The sequence below is a fragment of the Pinus tabuliformis genome, chromosome 4_1 (assembly GCF_031772625.1).
Source record: "Pinus tabuliformis cultivar Carrire ecotype Pingquan chromosome 4_1, CPIR1, whole genome shotgun sequence".
Lineage (NCBI taxonomy): Eukaryota > Viridiplantae > Streptophyta > Pinopsida > Pinales > Pinaceae > Pinus > Pinus tabuliformis.
This window is the reverse complement of record NC_142303.1, coordinates 869,499,152-869,514,470: the sequence shown is the minus strand read 5'-3', so window position 1 is coordinate 869,514,470 and position 15,319 is coordinate 869,499,152.

The following is a 15,319-nucleotide window of genomic DNA, read 5'->3' as shown; positions in this document are numbered from 1 at the left end:
GTTTCAAATATCCTCGAGGAAACAAAAAGTAGGAAAACAAGGGCAGCTTCCTACTTTTCAAGAGCAGTAAAGGAGATGGGACATTAAGAGCCAGCAAGGAGTTTCAAAAAATCCACCAAACTAAACTGAAGGAGACCACTTGTCACAGAACAAGACTTGATTGTAATAAATGCTATTATCAGCATGATGTGGAGTTAGGATCCTAATTGTCTTAGGTTTCTAAAACTCCTAGTTAGCAGTTTGTCGCATTTAATAGTTAGTTAAAGTTTGAGTAGGTATCATAGCAAGCAGAATTCGAGTTCCCCTCCTGCTAGAGGAGGAAAATCAGCTATGTAAAGAATTCTATAAATAGAAGAAAAGGCAATGTACCCAGGGTTGGGAAATTCTCGAAGAAACAGAGGACTTTGTGTTATTGTATGTGACTGTATGTTTTCAGTATAATATAAGGAGTTGATTTCACTACTCAGGATTCAGCAAGGGTTTTTAATGTTTGATTTTCTTCATGGTTTCTTTCCTATACTTACTTGCAGTAGTACAGATAAATGTTACTTAGAACTCATTTGAAGATGCTCTAATTTCCTTCATGTATTTGTGGACTGTGTTCCTACACTATATCTTTGTTCTACTTTTATGTGAAAGCCCTCTATGCCCTGAATTCCATGTGAATTTAATCTCATTGTTGTACTGAAACACACCTTCACTCCATGGCCCAATGGAATTTTGTTAATTGATATTTCAACCATTCATATACTATTGTTCGAATTTTTCATAAGAGTTAGCCATCTTAATCTTCAGAGTAAAATCATTAACCCTTTGAGAGAGCCCTCTCAGGCTAAGGAGGCTAAGCCTTAGCTAAAAGATTGGTTTGAGAGAGTTACTTGAAATCTTCCTGATCATAGCAGCCTATCAGGGTCTGATTTTGAGAAAACATAGACAAGAAGAACTATTACAGGGACCTCAAGCTATCTATCATTACTATCCTCCAGCAAACCTCAAAATGTAAATGAAGCATGCAAAGATGAATGTTGGGTCAAGTCCATGGATGAAGAACTTGAGCAAATTGAAAAGAATGACACTTGGGAATTAGTTCCTAGACCTCATGATAAAAATATTATAGGAATGAAATGGATATTCAAGAAAAAGCTAAATGAAAATGGAGAAGTCATTAGAAACAAGGCTAGACTTGTTTGTAAAGGCTATGCTCAACAAGAACGTATATATTTTGAAGAAACTTTTGCACCTGTTTCCAGACTTCAAGCCATAATAATGTTTCTTGCCCTTTCCAGTTTTCAAAAATTCAAATTATACCAAATGCATGTAAAATCAGTCTTCCTTAATGGATATTTAGAAGAAGAAGTTTATATTGAACAACCAGAAGGATTCATTCTTGGAAATGATGCAAAACTTCTATGCAGACTCAAAAGGGCTCTCTATGGTCTGAAACAGGCTCCAATGGCTTGGTATTACCACCTTGACAAATATCTACACCAAGAAGGTTTTACAAAAGGTTTTGCAGATAGCAATTTATATACAAAGATTGAAAATGATAAATTGCTAGTTATTATTGTTTATGTTGATGATATCATTTTCGGTAGTAATGAAGAATCCATGAGTCATAATTTTGCTTCAGTAATGCAGCAAGAATTTTAAACGTCCTTGCTTGGTGAACTTACCTATTTTCTTGGTCTACAAGTTCAGCAAACTAAATATGGTATTTTTCTTTCAAAAACCAAATATCTCAAGAAGATCTTGAAATAGTATGGAATGGAAGATTCTAAACCTATATGTACTCGAATGGTAATAGGATGCAGTCTCAGCTCAAATCATGAATCAGTAGTAGTACATCAACCAAGTTACAAATCCATGATTGGCAGCATACTTTATCTAATAGGTACCTGACCTAACATCATGCATGTAGTAGGAATAGTTGGAAGATTCCAAGCAAATACAAAGGAATCACACCTTCAGGCAGTCAAAATTATTTTCAAATATCTTCAAGGAACTCAAGACTTTGGACTATGGTATCCTAGAGATACAGATCTTACTCTTCATGCATATACATATGCAGATTGGGCAGGAAGTGTTGATGATAGAAAAAGCACTAGTGGTGGTGCATTCTATATGGGTTCTAAGTTAGTGTCTTGGTTCAACAAGAAAAAAAGTTCAATTGCTTTATCTACAACTGAAGCAGAATATGTGGTTGTTGCATCTTACTGCACACATCTGCTTTGGATGATGCAAACTTTGCAAGACATTTAGATCACGTGTACTCCACCCATCTCCATTCTATGTGATAATACAAGTGCCATCAATATTTCAAGGAATCGATTCATGCACTCCAAGACCAAGCACATACCCATCAAGTACCATTTTCTACGAGAACAAGTGCTTGAACAAATGGTCAAATTGGAGTATGTCCCCTCCAAAGAATAGGTTGATGATATATTCACTAAACCATTTCCCAGAGAAACATTTGAATATCTTAGACAAAAGCTGGGAGTTTTTTCTGCATCATCCTGTTGTTAAATCCAATTTTTTAGACAAAGTTTACTACACGTTGGTTTCATGTAGTATATGCGCAGGTACACGTGGGTTTCCTTGGCTGAAAGTGCGTATATGTTTTTTTAACCAAAAAACAGTGGTAGAAGAGGTTCAGGGGGAGCATTCACACTCCACATTATTGGCATTATGGTTTCTAAACTCAACTATTTCTTAGTTGCATCAGCCATTAGTGTGATATAAGTTCTTCTGTCATGGTCTATATTTCAATGAGTTCTGTTGGTTATATGATGTAATTTATTTCCCCAATATCCTTAGGATGGATGATGTAATAATTGTTGTATTTCTATCATGTGTAAACTTTGGTATATCCCCACTTGGTTGGGCAGATGAGTCAAATATGGTGTATCCCCACTTGGTTGGGTGATTGATGTATGTATGAGTTCATGGTCATAGGGAGGTCATACTAACTTTATTGAGTTATAGTGTCATGTTATTATATTGAATCATCTCTCTAAAGACTTGGCATGTACTTAGGGGGAGTATGGACAACATCATGCAAAGGAGGAGAGTAGAGTGGTCTGTTGTTTGCCCTTGATGTCAAAGGGGGAGATAATTTTGGTATTTTGGTATCTTGGTGTGGTATTTTGGTATCTTGGTGTTGTATGGTATCTCTAATAGTCTTTACAACTTGCAGTAGTCAACACCATCATGGTTGCCATCAAGTCCAAAGGGGGAGATTGTTGGCATTATGATACAAGTATTGTCCTTGATGGAAACTCTACAGGTCAACTCAGTTTTGATAAGACACTAACAGGAATATTCAAAGGCAACAGGGTAGTGGCACAGAGGCTCAGGAAGATGGAAATAAGGTCTATTGATCAGAATAAAGAAGTTGAAGGAAGAAGATGATGTAAGAGCAGCTTAAGAGATACACGCAGGTACTCAGAACAGAAATAGCATATAACATACACATGCACTCCAACAGAAGGCAAAGCACGTACATGTTGAAAACCATGGTTTTGGTCTGAGGTATTTGGTCCAAGGTATTTTTGGACCATGATATCGACCCTAGGTATTTAGTCTGAGGTATTTGGTCCGTGGTATTTGATCCAAGCTATTGGTCCTAAGTGGATTTGGTCCATGGTATTAAGAAATGCCAAAAAGTATATAAAGAAGAGAGGATCATAAGGCCAGATGTGCAAGTGAATAAGATTCTAAGGAATACTTCTATTTGAAGTATATTTTATGTTGCAAGGTTATGTTTGGGGCTAGATCTAAAATATTTATGTGCATCTTGAGTTCAATATTGGATTAGGATCATGAGACCTGAAATGACTTATTCTTGAATGATCTAATATTGGTTGAGGCTAGATCTAATGTTTTGCATTTATTTTATTCATTATCTATCATGATCTAGGTTTGTCTGAAGTCTAGAATTGTAGCAAAGTTCTGAGTCAATATTTGCAGATCTGTACGCAGGTTTGTCTTGGAAAAAGAGTGCATACATGCAGGTTCTATTCTTTCAAGTAGAATATACAAAAGAAAAGCTTGATGTTCAAAGATGACTAATCTATCATATTAGTATTGTTGATTTATTGCTATTGTTATTTTACTGTTGTCTGTCAATGAAGTCTTCTTATATCTGAATGTAAATCTGAATGCATAAAGCGGTTGATATTTGATTGATTGTATAAGGGAGAAGTGTTTTCTATTGCCTACCTGTGTAAATTTCTGTAAGATGACAGTAGATGTTAAGTACACTGCTGGTTGGTACAGTTTGTGATTCAGAGACTTTATGATTCAGAATATTTAGAGGTATACACAGGTTGGGTTGAAGGAAATAGTGTATACACATAGATTTTCTTCATTGAAGTAGCGTATACAATCTGACACATGAATTTTTGAGGTTTCAGTTGGTTTTGAATAATGGTATAGGTTTCTGGGTTCAATGCAGTGTTCTAATCACAGTGATCTATTGTTTCGGATTAACTGCATGTTGGTTGATGAAGTTTGAGTTTCTATATTTTTGATGGGTTATTGATGAGTCAAGGTATTCATATATCTTAATATGTGCCAGGAGCATCCAGTATGAAAATTCATGAAATGTGGTCCTCGGTGGAAGAGTGGACTTTTCTATAGGCTGGCAACTACGTACTAGTAAACATATTGAATAGTATAAGAGCTAGGGGGTTGTATCTCCTTTTTAGTAGAAGCTGGAGAACGAGAGAAGGTTTTGGCTTTCTGTAGGTAGAGGCCTGCGTACTGGTATGAGTCTGCACCAGTACAAGATTGTAAATAGATTTTCTTATTATTAAAAGAAGCCAGAGAAGATAGCAGCAGGTGGTTTTCACCCACATTGGGTTTCCACCTTAAATCTTGGTGTTCATGTGTGTTTCTTATGTGTAATGGTTTATTATGTTTATACTGCACATGGTTATTATTTTATGATTGATGAAGTACTGATGCACTGATTAAAGATCAACATATGATGAATTAAACGAATCATAAATTTACTACATAAACGTTGGTTGCCTTAAAGACAGTTGCCTGTACCCGCTATTTCCCCTCTCTAAAGTAGCATATATAAATCTAATTATGAAAAAGAAAAATCCTTGATCTGATAATACTGATTCTCCCTCCCTCTCAATATTATTTCCAACACCAAAAATTTTATTCCCAGGTGTCGGGAATTGATTTTGGTGATATTTTTTTCTCCTATTACCAATGTAGATTCTATTAGATTAATTTTATTTGTTGTTGTTGCTTTTGATTTTGAGGTAGAACAGATGGATGTGAAGACAACATTTCTTCATGGGGATCTCGAAGAAGAGACCTACATGAAGCAACCTGAAGGTTTTGTGGATAAGGGTAAGAAAGAACTAGTATGCAAGTTAAAAAAGTCTCTGTCTCAGTTAAAATAGTCCCAAGGATTTGGTATCAGAAATTTGATACATTTATATGGGGACTTGGCTTCACCAGAAGAAAAGTAGATCATTGTGTGTATTTTAAATTAATTGGTGATTGTGTTATTTATCTACTCTTGTATGTGGATGATGTGTTGCTAGTTGGAAATGACAAAGAAATTATCTAGGATTTGAAAACCCAATTGTCCTGCAAATTCTACATGAAAGATCTTGGTGCTGCAAACTATATTTTGGGCATGGAAATTAAACAAGGTCAGGCAAAGAGGAAGCTCTGGTTAAACCAGTGGACATATGTCAAGACAATGCTGCAGAGGTTTAATTTGCAGAATAGTAAACTTGCGAAGGTTCCTATACCTATAGGTGTAAATTTATCTGCTGAACAATGTCCCAAGGCACAAGAAGAGGAAGATGACATGTCCTGTGTATGGATTTTGTGCATGGATTTCACACATTATTTTAGGAATGATGGTTTTCAATCCATGGTATTTTGTAGATTTAGTCAGTGGAGCTACAATTATGTTCTAATCCAGGGTTAATGGATTGGGGCTAATGGATGCTTCGGCATTTATATATATGTATTGTAACATTTAAAGGAATATAATGAAAAATCAATCTGGTAGTCCCATTTTTGGGATCTAGAGGAAAATCTTTGTGTATATATTTTTTATGTTTTATGCTCTCACTATTGTTTATTTTATCTTTTTAGAATTTGTATGCAGGTAATTTTTGTATAGGGTTAAAACCTACACACCATGCCTAATCATGTCTATGATTGCAAGACACCTAAGAAGTCCATGAGTGAGGACCTAAGCGATAACATTATGAGTGATTTTTTTTTGTCGTGAGTCTTTTTACATAATGGTTTTCCAAGCCCAATTGAGTTTAATACAATAAATGTTGGTGATATTGAAATTATGGATTTAATCATATGAATGTGGGGTGAATGTATGAATGAAGTTATCACTACGTGGTACACTATATATAAGCAAAATTGAAACTTGGTTAGTTGATGCATGCTATGTTCATAATTTGTAACTAGAAGTGAGTAGGTTCTTTAACCCACCCTCGTAGAGTAAGTAATTATGGAACCAATTAAGTCAATTTTTTAAAAATAGGTGTAATATTATAGAATTATTAATACCCATAGACACACACAAACACACTTCATTAGTCAGTTATCAAATTATAGATTCATAAATTCATTTTTGGAAGCTACAATACCCCAATAAAAATTTCCGAGATGTCCTAGGTTTCACATATATAGAATCAATTAAAAATTTCAAGCACATAGGATGTATGATTCAACTCTGCAATTATCGAACATGTAATATGAGTTGAAAATTCTAAATTGTGAGCAAAATTTCCATGGCTAAATGAATTAATGCCCATGAATGTATGAAATTGGTACCCATTATGATTATTTAACTAAATAGTACTCAATTGTAACTCATAGGAAGACCTAAGCATAACTTAGAATTGATACAAGAATGGCTATAGATTACATTACTTACATGATTGATTTTTTCGACAACTGAAGGAGGCCTTATAATATCCTCCCAACCATAGCTTGACTGCATCTTAATTCCCTTGTAGCATACCACCCTTGTCCAAGGTCTGAGTGAGACATGTAAGTGGTTGTGAATGCAATAGCACAAAGGATTTGGTGCCCTAGAACCCTATGGGATATAGTGAAAACAATATATATATCCCCTTTGTTATGAATGAAAGGGAATTTATCTTTTTTGCTCTACAACCTATGCATCTCTTGGCTTAGCCAAGAATGCATTACCTTGGCTTCTTGTTTCCTTTGCATGCACTTTTTTTTCTTTTCAGTATGGAATAAGGATGGTTTGAATTTCCACGACCTTAGATCTAGCATAGAGCCTTAAAATATCTAACGCTACCAAACCAAGAATATCAACACAACTACTTTGCACAATAGAATATAAGTGGAAAGAAATCACACATGCACATAATATAGATAACTTTTTACAACGTTGAACCCAACTTTGTTATAATAATCAACATATAATACAATAGTCTAGGGCTCTTGTACCAAGGATAATGGATCTCATACATCCACTAGTATAAGAATACAAAACTAAGGCTTGGTGTTAGTCCATCGACAACCAATCTAACCTCAAATAAGATACTCTGATCATCTGGCTGATGTAGTTGACTCTCTCAAATCCTCTCGACCATACCATGGACCTACTCAATCCTTCACCTCCATATCTGCATCACTGCCTCTGTCAATAATCCAAGTTTGTACGACCATTGTACCTCATCTATCTAATTTTCTCACTAGTTTTTCCCTAGTCCATCAAGGGCACAACACATTGAGAATCCTTTTGAGTTATTCACAGCTCCACTTGTGAACAACTCTTAATCTACCCATTGTTTCTCCTCAGCTACTCAGGGACATTAGCCCACAATAGTCTTCATGTGCTTCTCTGATGAAGACTAACATAGGGCACGAAGGGCTTCCAACTATCACTAAAATATGTCCATCTCCCACAATGAACACACGCATGGAGTACTTCCCATCATCTATTGTAGAAGTCCTTCTCCACACACAAGTTTAGGGCTATACAATTTCTCCTCTAGTTCGTCAATGTTTGAGCTCAATAATTCCCACTCTAGAAACCACCTAAGTCCATAAATATGGTGCACATCAGGCTCCAACTTGGGCATTATCACACTATCCTCCAGCAAACCATAAATGCCCAATCACTATCCACACTTGCTCCACTCTCAGGTTGCCCTACAATAAACCACGAGTAACCAATCCTCATTGTAGCATCGGCTCCTAGTTAGGAAATCCAACACCTAGAAAGCCCCTCCACATGGTTGCTATCAGACTTCTCTAATCAGTCCTCTCATGGGACACATATTACTCCACTGTGAGGTCTTCTCCTAGTTGGGGATTCTTAAAACCCAAGACAACCCCAACACATGGCTCCCACAGGCTGCAATATAACTCCGATCCAAAATGATCCAAAACCTGGATCCAACATAAGGGAAACTTCACTCAAGTATATTATCATGCTATTATCATTTATTATTCCTATTGAGGACACTTGCATGCTTCAATAACCATTATAACATCACTCTAATAGCCCTAAAATAACTACGGCTTCCCTTAATTTGCTACGGATTTCCCTTCAAGGACCATTAACCTTATTTACTGTTGTTTTGGGCATAGAATAGCCCTCAATGTTCCCTATACAACTTTGTTTCGGGATGGTAAGGGTTTTGGCCTACCCAAAGTAAAATTCTCTAGGCTGCAGCTACCTCTTCCAAGGGTTCTTCACCCACAAATGCTCTCATAACAGACCTGTGTTACACCTCCTCAAAATTGGCCTTCCTACAAGTATAAAATTGTCTCTTGATAGTCACAAGAAGGCTCCTACGTAACCTTTTCTCCTCGCTAAGATACACTTCTTCCTATAGCCCAAAAACAGAGGTCTCTCTCTCCCTTGAACGAGCTAATCCACTCCTTCATTTCCTTTGTTGCACATTTGGATTTGTTTAAAATGAGTTTAATTCACCTTGTATTTATACACATACAAGGGCTCCTCAAAACTTCCATGATGGGGCTTGTCTAGCTTTCAAGAAGCTTACTAAACCAAAGCTGACCTTAACACATTTGGTGCAAACCCATTCCACAACTTCAAAAATGCATATCTCCATTTTTACAACTCGGAATCAGATCATCTTCATTGTATTAGATTTATCTCGATGAGAGCTCTCATCCTCATCCATCACATGTCAAAATGTGCTCATGGTTTTGGCCCAAATCACAATGGGTGCAAAACCCAAGGATTGGGTTTGAAGCCCGCAATGCCACTCGTGGAGCTCTTGCCTCCAAACCCTCGATCCTCCAGGCTTGGAGTACCTCCCAAGCTACCAATATTACATGTGCCACTCATTTTTGGCACTTATAGGTGCCCAATTGGATAGGTGTCATATAACATGTGGTAGTTTGTTGACTTGTAAAATGACGTGGAAGTGAAAAGAAAGAGATGACATGGCAAGAGAACCTCATGGAATTTTTTTATTAATTCTCAAATTTTTGACGTAGCATCTCATGAAGCCTTGAGATTGATGCCAAAAATATATTTGGAATTTTTTTCCTTTGTATTTCAATTTTAGCAAAGTGGGCCCTTACCATCATCTAGGGTTATGTTGTGTCATTTCGGCGTCCAGTGGTCAAAGTTAAGCAATGATTTCCAATTAAAAGTACATAAAAATTGGATTCAAGTAAAGATGAAGGATCTAGTGAATGTTCTAGTATAGCAAAGTTCTTTTTCAAGATAAAAGATATATAGCCATCTAGATATCTAGGGGTATGCAATTTTTGTTTCTAATGATAATATATAGATTTGATTCAATTACAAAGGCATATTGGTCAACATTTTATGGTCATGGTTCCATGTAAAATACATTGAGATGTACTCTACCTCCACTTCATTCAGGACTCAAGTAAATGTTCGACATAAGAAAGGACCTAGATTCCCCAATATATAGTGATCATACGTTAAGACCAAGGTCCTCTCAATTGATATATGTACTAATTCATATGGGATAATTTTGAAGCCCTTAGAGTTGAAGTTGAAAGTAATGTAGGAAGACAAATGATTTGGGTGTCTAGTAACTCATCACATACAAAAGGTCTTGGATCTAGATTTAGTGGAATATCTATCTAAATAATGTCACATCATGTTGTTTCATGTAACTAGGGATAAGGCCCCAAGGAGTCAATGATACATTGATCTAAGTCTTATCTGGATCTTCTAGAATAGATTTCCAGCTAAGAAAGTAAAATCAAAAATCTAAATAGATTCGACTTTACAAGTTTTGGTTGACAAATCTACTATAAATAATTGATGTTGGAGAAGATTGAACAAAATAAGACATGATTTTTCATGCAAATATGAGATTTATTTGAGTCTTCATTGGTCTAGTTATGATGTTTCTAATGTGTGAAGAGTGATAAGGAACAAAGAATCCAAATGAATCTCTAGATGAGTGGAATAGGTCTAATGATGAATTATATGGAAGACATGTGACCAAGGAAGAGTATGGGGATAAGGTATGAATGAACATACTGATAATGTATGTAGACTTGAAAGATACATAATAGGGAAGAGTATCATACAAGAATTATGATAAAACAATGTTAAATATATAAAGAAGGGATCTATTAAATAATTTGAGATTAGTTCTTATATTTCTCACAAGACTAGTGTCTCCTTCTAGTTGGTGTTAGTAAAATCTTTCACGAAGTTGTTGCCTCCTTCTAGTTAGTGTTGGCGAAATAGTTTAGTTTGGTGCCTAAGTTTCTTAGGGGAATTGTGTCTCCTCCTCGTTGGTGCAGTAAAACATTGTCAAGTGGTTGGTGTCTCCTTCTATTTGGTTCCAATAAATCAATGTAACAGTAGGTTGTTTCCAACAAAATTATTCAATGTCAAGATAAGTTTCATATATATCTCATGTATTTTTATGTTGTTGATGTGATTTATATTATAAATGTATTGAGGTCTCTTTATTGGTTAAAATTGGTAATTACACCAATTCACAAAATCCCCTCTTAATATAATCATATTTACAAAACCAAAAGAAAAGATCATGCAGAAAAATAGAACTAATAACACAAAAGGCAAACCAATTGTGTTGGCTAGGTACTATATTTCTTGGAGCTTGATTTATGAGGGCCCAAGTCAATCATGAATATGTGTAAAGGATAGTTACAATAACATTGTCCTTAATATCTCAACATTTGGTGCAAGTACCCATCATAAAACATGGGAACCCTCTAGGGGATCTAAGTAAGTAGTTACCAATGTCTATCCTAGGTATAGCAAGAATATCCCACATTCCATTACTAGTGTAAGGTATCTAAGATTATGGATATTGTGTTTACCATCCACAACCATCTAATCTAGGGGAGTAGTCAGGGGTTGAATCTACACATAAAGGCAAGGTCTTAGTCCCACATCCTCCTAAAAGAGAATATGTGACTAGACCAAACCACTGATACCAAACAAAGTAAGGCTATCACTCCACTAAAACTAACTTGACCTAGTGCTTAAACCTTGTTACTGAAAGGATTCCAAAGAAGCATTTGATTGTAATGTATTTTACACTCCCTCACTTGAGGTTCTAGTTTTTTAATGGTCTTGAAGAGTGTCCTCTCTAACCTATTGCAAGAATGTAAAATACCAAGGTAATTCTTGTGTGTTGTTGGGAAAATAATAATATGTTTGATAAACTTTGATAACCTTACATTTAGTAGTTGATACTTACTCAAAAAAGGGTAGAAACATGTGAATCAAATGCGTTATGACTCATATATACATATTAGACAAATTTAAGGAGTGAAACAATGCAAGCATTTCAATTTGATGAATTGAAAAATCTTCTCTTTTTCTTTTATTGTCATAAAATCATAAAAAATCACATGGATAGTTTCTTATTTTTTAATGCATTAATCTAAGGAATGCGCAATCGACCTAGCTACAATTATTCCAATGATGAAAAATATTAATAATTTCTTTTGTTTATTTTTCAAATAATAGAAAGAAATCTATGTGTAGAAATGCTAAAAAGATTCAATTTGTTAGCTATGCAAGTAAAAAAAATCAAGACAACATACAAACAAGGAAAATGCTCCAAAAGATTGTATCACAATGAAAAATTTGAAAAAGCAGAGCCTCTCAATATGTATATGAAAGATAAAACAAAATGAATCCAAAAATGGAAGATAGAGAGAGATGTAAAAAAATGATATGAAAATAAAAAACATTTAAAGAGAAATGGAATTTCTCATAAAAAGGGAAAACAAAAGGTTGTTTCACATAAGCATCAACCAAAGCCAAAAAGTAAAGGAATCAATAGCTTATTAATCCCTACATATTGGGATATTATATTTTTATGCCAACTAGAACCTTTGATTGTATCGTATGATTATAATTGTATTCATCATATCTTATATATAGATGAAGGATACCTAGTATTAGGATTATCAAATATTTCCTTATACATTATACTCATCATAAAAGGATGCTTCCCCCTCAAATTCAACTTTATTTATTGGTTTTTTATCACTTTAAATTTACATAGTTCATAACAATTACGAGCAAGAAATATTATAAAATATCATGATCATAACACATTCATTATGTGTAAGGATTAGCGAGCATAAGAAAGGAGTTCTCATATAAGGATATTATAAACTAATATATTTTGATAATTGATGAACCCTCCTTGACATAATTTCACCTAATGAATATAATCACTAGTACAAAATGGCTAATTAGTTACTAAAACAACGACTAAAATTTTCATATAAACGACCATTTTTCAGTCGGCGGCTAGTAGTAGCTAATTTACAGTATCTTATAACGAGACCAAGTTTTAGTCATTTTTAGCTTAGTCATTAATTGGTTGTCTCAATTTTATTTTCTAGTAGTATATTTAGTCATAAATTTGATCATTAATTTAGTCCTTCATTTAGACATTGATTTAGTCATCAATTTCCACAATTAATGACCAAATATACAACAAAATATATTACTATATGATCATCCAAGAAAAACAATTAATGACCAAATAAATATGACCAAAATGTTGGTTGTGTTATAAGATACTATAAATTAGCTATTAATAGTCACATATATGCAAATTATGTTATCGTTTGAAATCAATTAATGACCAAATAAATATGACTAATTTTTTATCATGTTATAAGACACTGTAAATTAGCTACTAATAGTCATATATATGCAAAATTTAGTCATAATTTGTAATCACAAATTAATCATTTGCAATAGTCATTTATATTTTTTTGGTAGTCACATATTCATTATATAAACGACTAATTTAGTAGTTTATATTCATTTCAATTATTTTCATTATTAATCATTATAAATGACTAATTTAGTCATATATTCATTTTATTTGTTTTAATTATTAATCAATATAAACTACTAATTTAGTAGTTTTAGATTGATTTTATGTGTTCATTATTAATCAACATAAATTAATTAGTATGATTTTGCGACTAAATTAAAAAAAAATGGCATGCAATGTGCACTAGTTTGTCTAAAATGAAAATCCAAAGTTACATATGTTAATTAAAATTCTAAACAATATCAAGTGCAACTATGAATAATTCGAACCACAAATTATATTATATGAAATGTCAAGTATTACAATATGAGTTTCCAACTTAACATTGATTGGATTACAATTTACACATGAAATGTTGTTTCATCACTACAAAAAATTATCATTGTGTTGCCAAGCCATTGTAGGTGAATTCACCAACTGTAAAGACTTGAACATCAATCTCTATGTATGTGTCTTATGTAAGATATTCGCTTTAAGGGTATCAGTAGACTGGTTCTCTTCTCTCTATTTTTCCATTTGTCGCTCCAGTGTTAGTGTTCTTTTCTTTCCTCAAATCTTGTTGCTTACCATCAATACTAAGTTCGTTTTATGAAAACAAAAGAAGATATATGCAAAGTGTAAGACATGAAAGACAACGAACACTATAATATAAAAGAAAGTAGACTATAAAGGATTTATATGACATATACATCAACATCAACAATTGTAAATCCATTCTTCCCCATAAAAGAAAAAAACTCGAACAAGTTTTCTTTAGTTCAGTGATAGTGGCCACTAATTGGCTAGATGGCCTATATAAAAAAATAAATATCACCATAGAAAATAACACCTTAGTAACTTAGTATTCAACTTTCAGGGAAAGCTTACGCATAATCATGCCAACTAAGTTACATGCTAAAAAAATCAAGCTGTATATGACTTGTGAAAAATAATAATCTGAGGTGTGATGTCTAATCCTTATCGTTTTATTCGCAACAATGTTGTTTTCTCTAATTCATGAACTTGGTCAACTATATAAACAACATGTGCTCAAATGAAAACACAAAAGTAACTTTTTTAATAGCTATGAAAATCTTTCAACACAAAATAGTTAAAAGGATTTCAATCAATATCGTCTAACACTAATTTCAACTTCAAGCTTTGGTTATTGATTAAACATACATGATAACAAGTCTTTTTAATTTCATAGTTAACATACAAAGAAAAATCAAAATAAACATCAAAATACAATCAAACAATAAACAGAGGATATCATGGAATGGACATTGCAATTAAAAAAATTGTTTCCATATCCATCGATGTCTTATCAGACATTCCTAAAACATTTTCTTATCCAAAATAATCACAAGGTGAAAGAATCGGGACATTAAAAACCATAAGAATACCTAGTAGAAACATTTCCAAAGTCGATGGCTCAAGTGCCTAAAGGATCTCCAACTACAAATGAATCATATTGAAAACATGATCTGCATTGTCTCCCCATCCCTTTTCCAATCACATTTCACGTAACCTGGCCACACCAGAATCAAGTAACAATCAAATGAAGGAATTGACATTTTTTTTTAATCTTTTATATCTATAAACTTTGAGTCTAATTTGTTTCGAGAACATATTAATTCTTATTTAAATCCTTCCTATCATGAGAAGGTATCAATCAAGTAGGACATCAAAAAAATCGACCTCCCTAACAATTTCTACAATATCAATATTTTGCTATGATATCTTGGATAGAAAAAATAACATATCTGCAAAATAAAAAACCATATATTACTTATGTTCAAACATTGTATATAGTGTATTTTTAGGTAGTTTTTAAGGATGTCCCTATACCTTTACCAAAGCGTGTTGTAGCTTGGTTAAATTCTATATCCTTTCGTTGAACATCAATTTATGAAAAATAAATGTCACGCATTATTCTTTCCCATTTCTCAACATGCTACATATGATAAATTTAAAGTCACATAAAAGCAAGAGAAAAC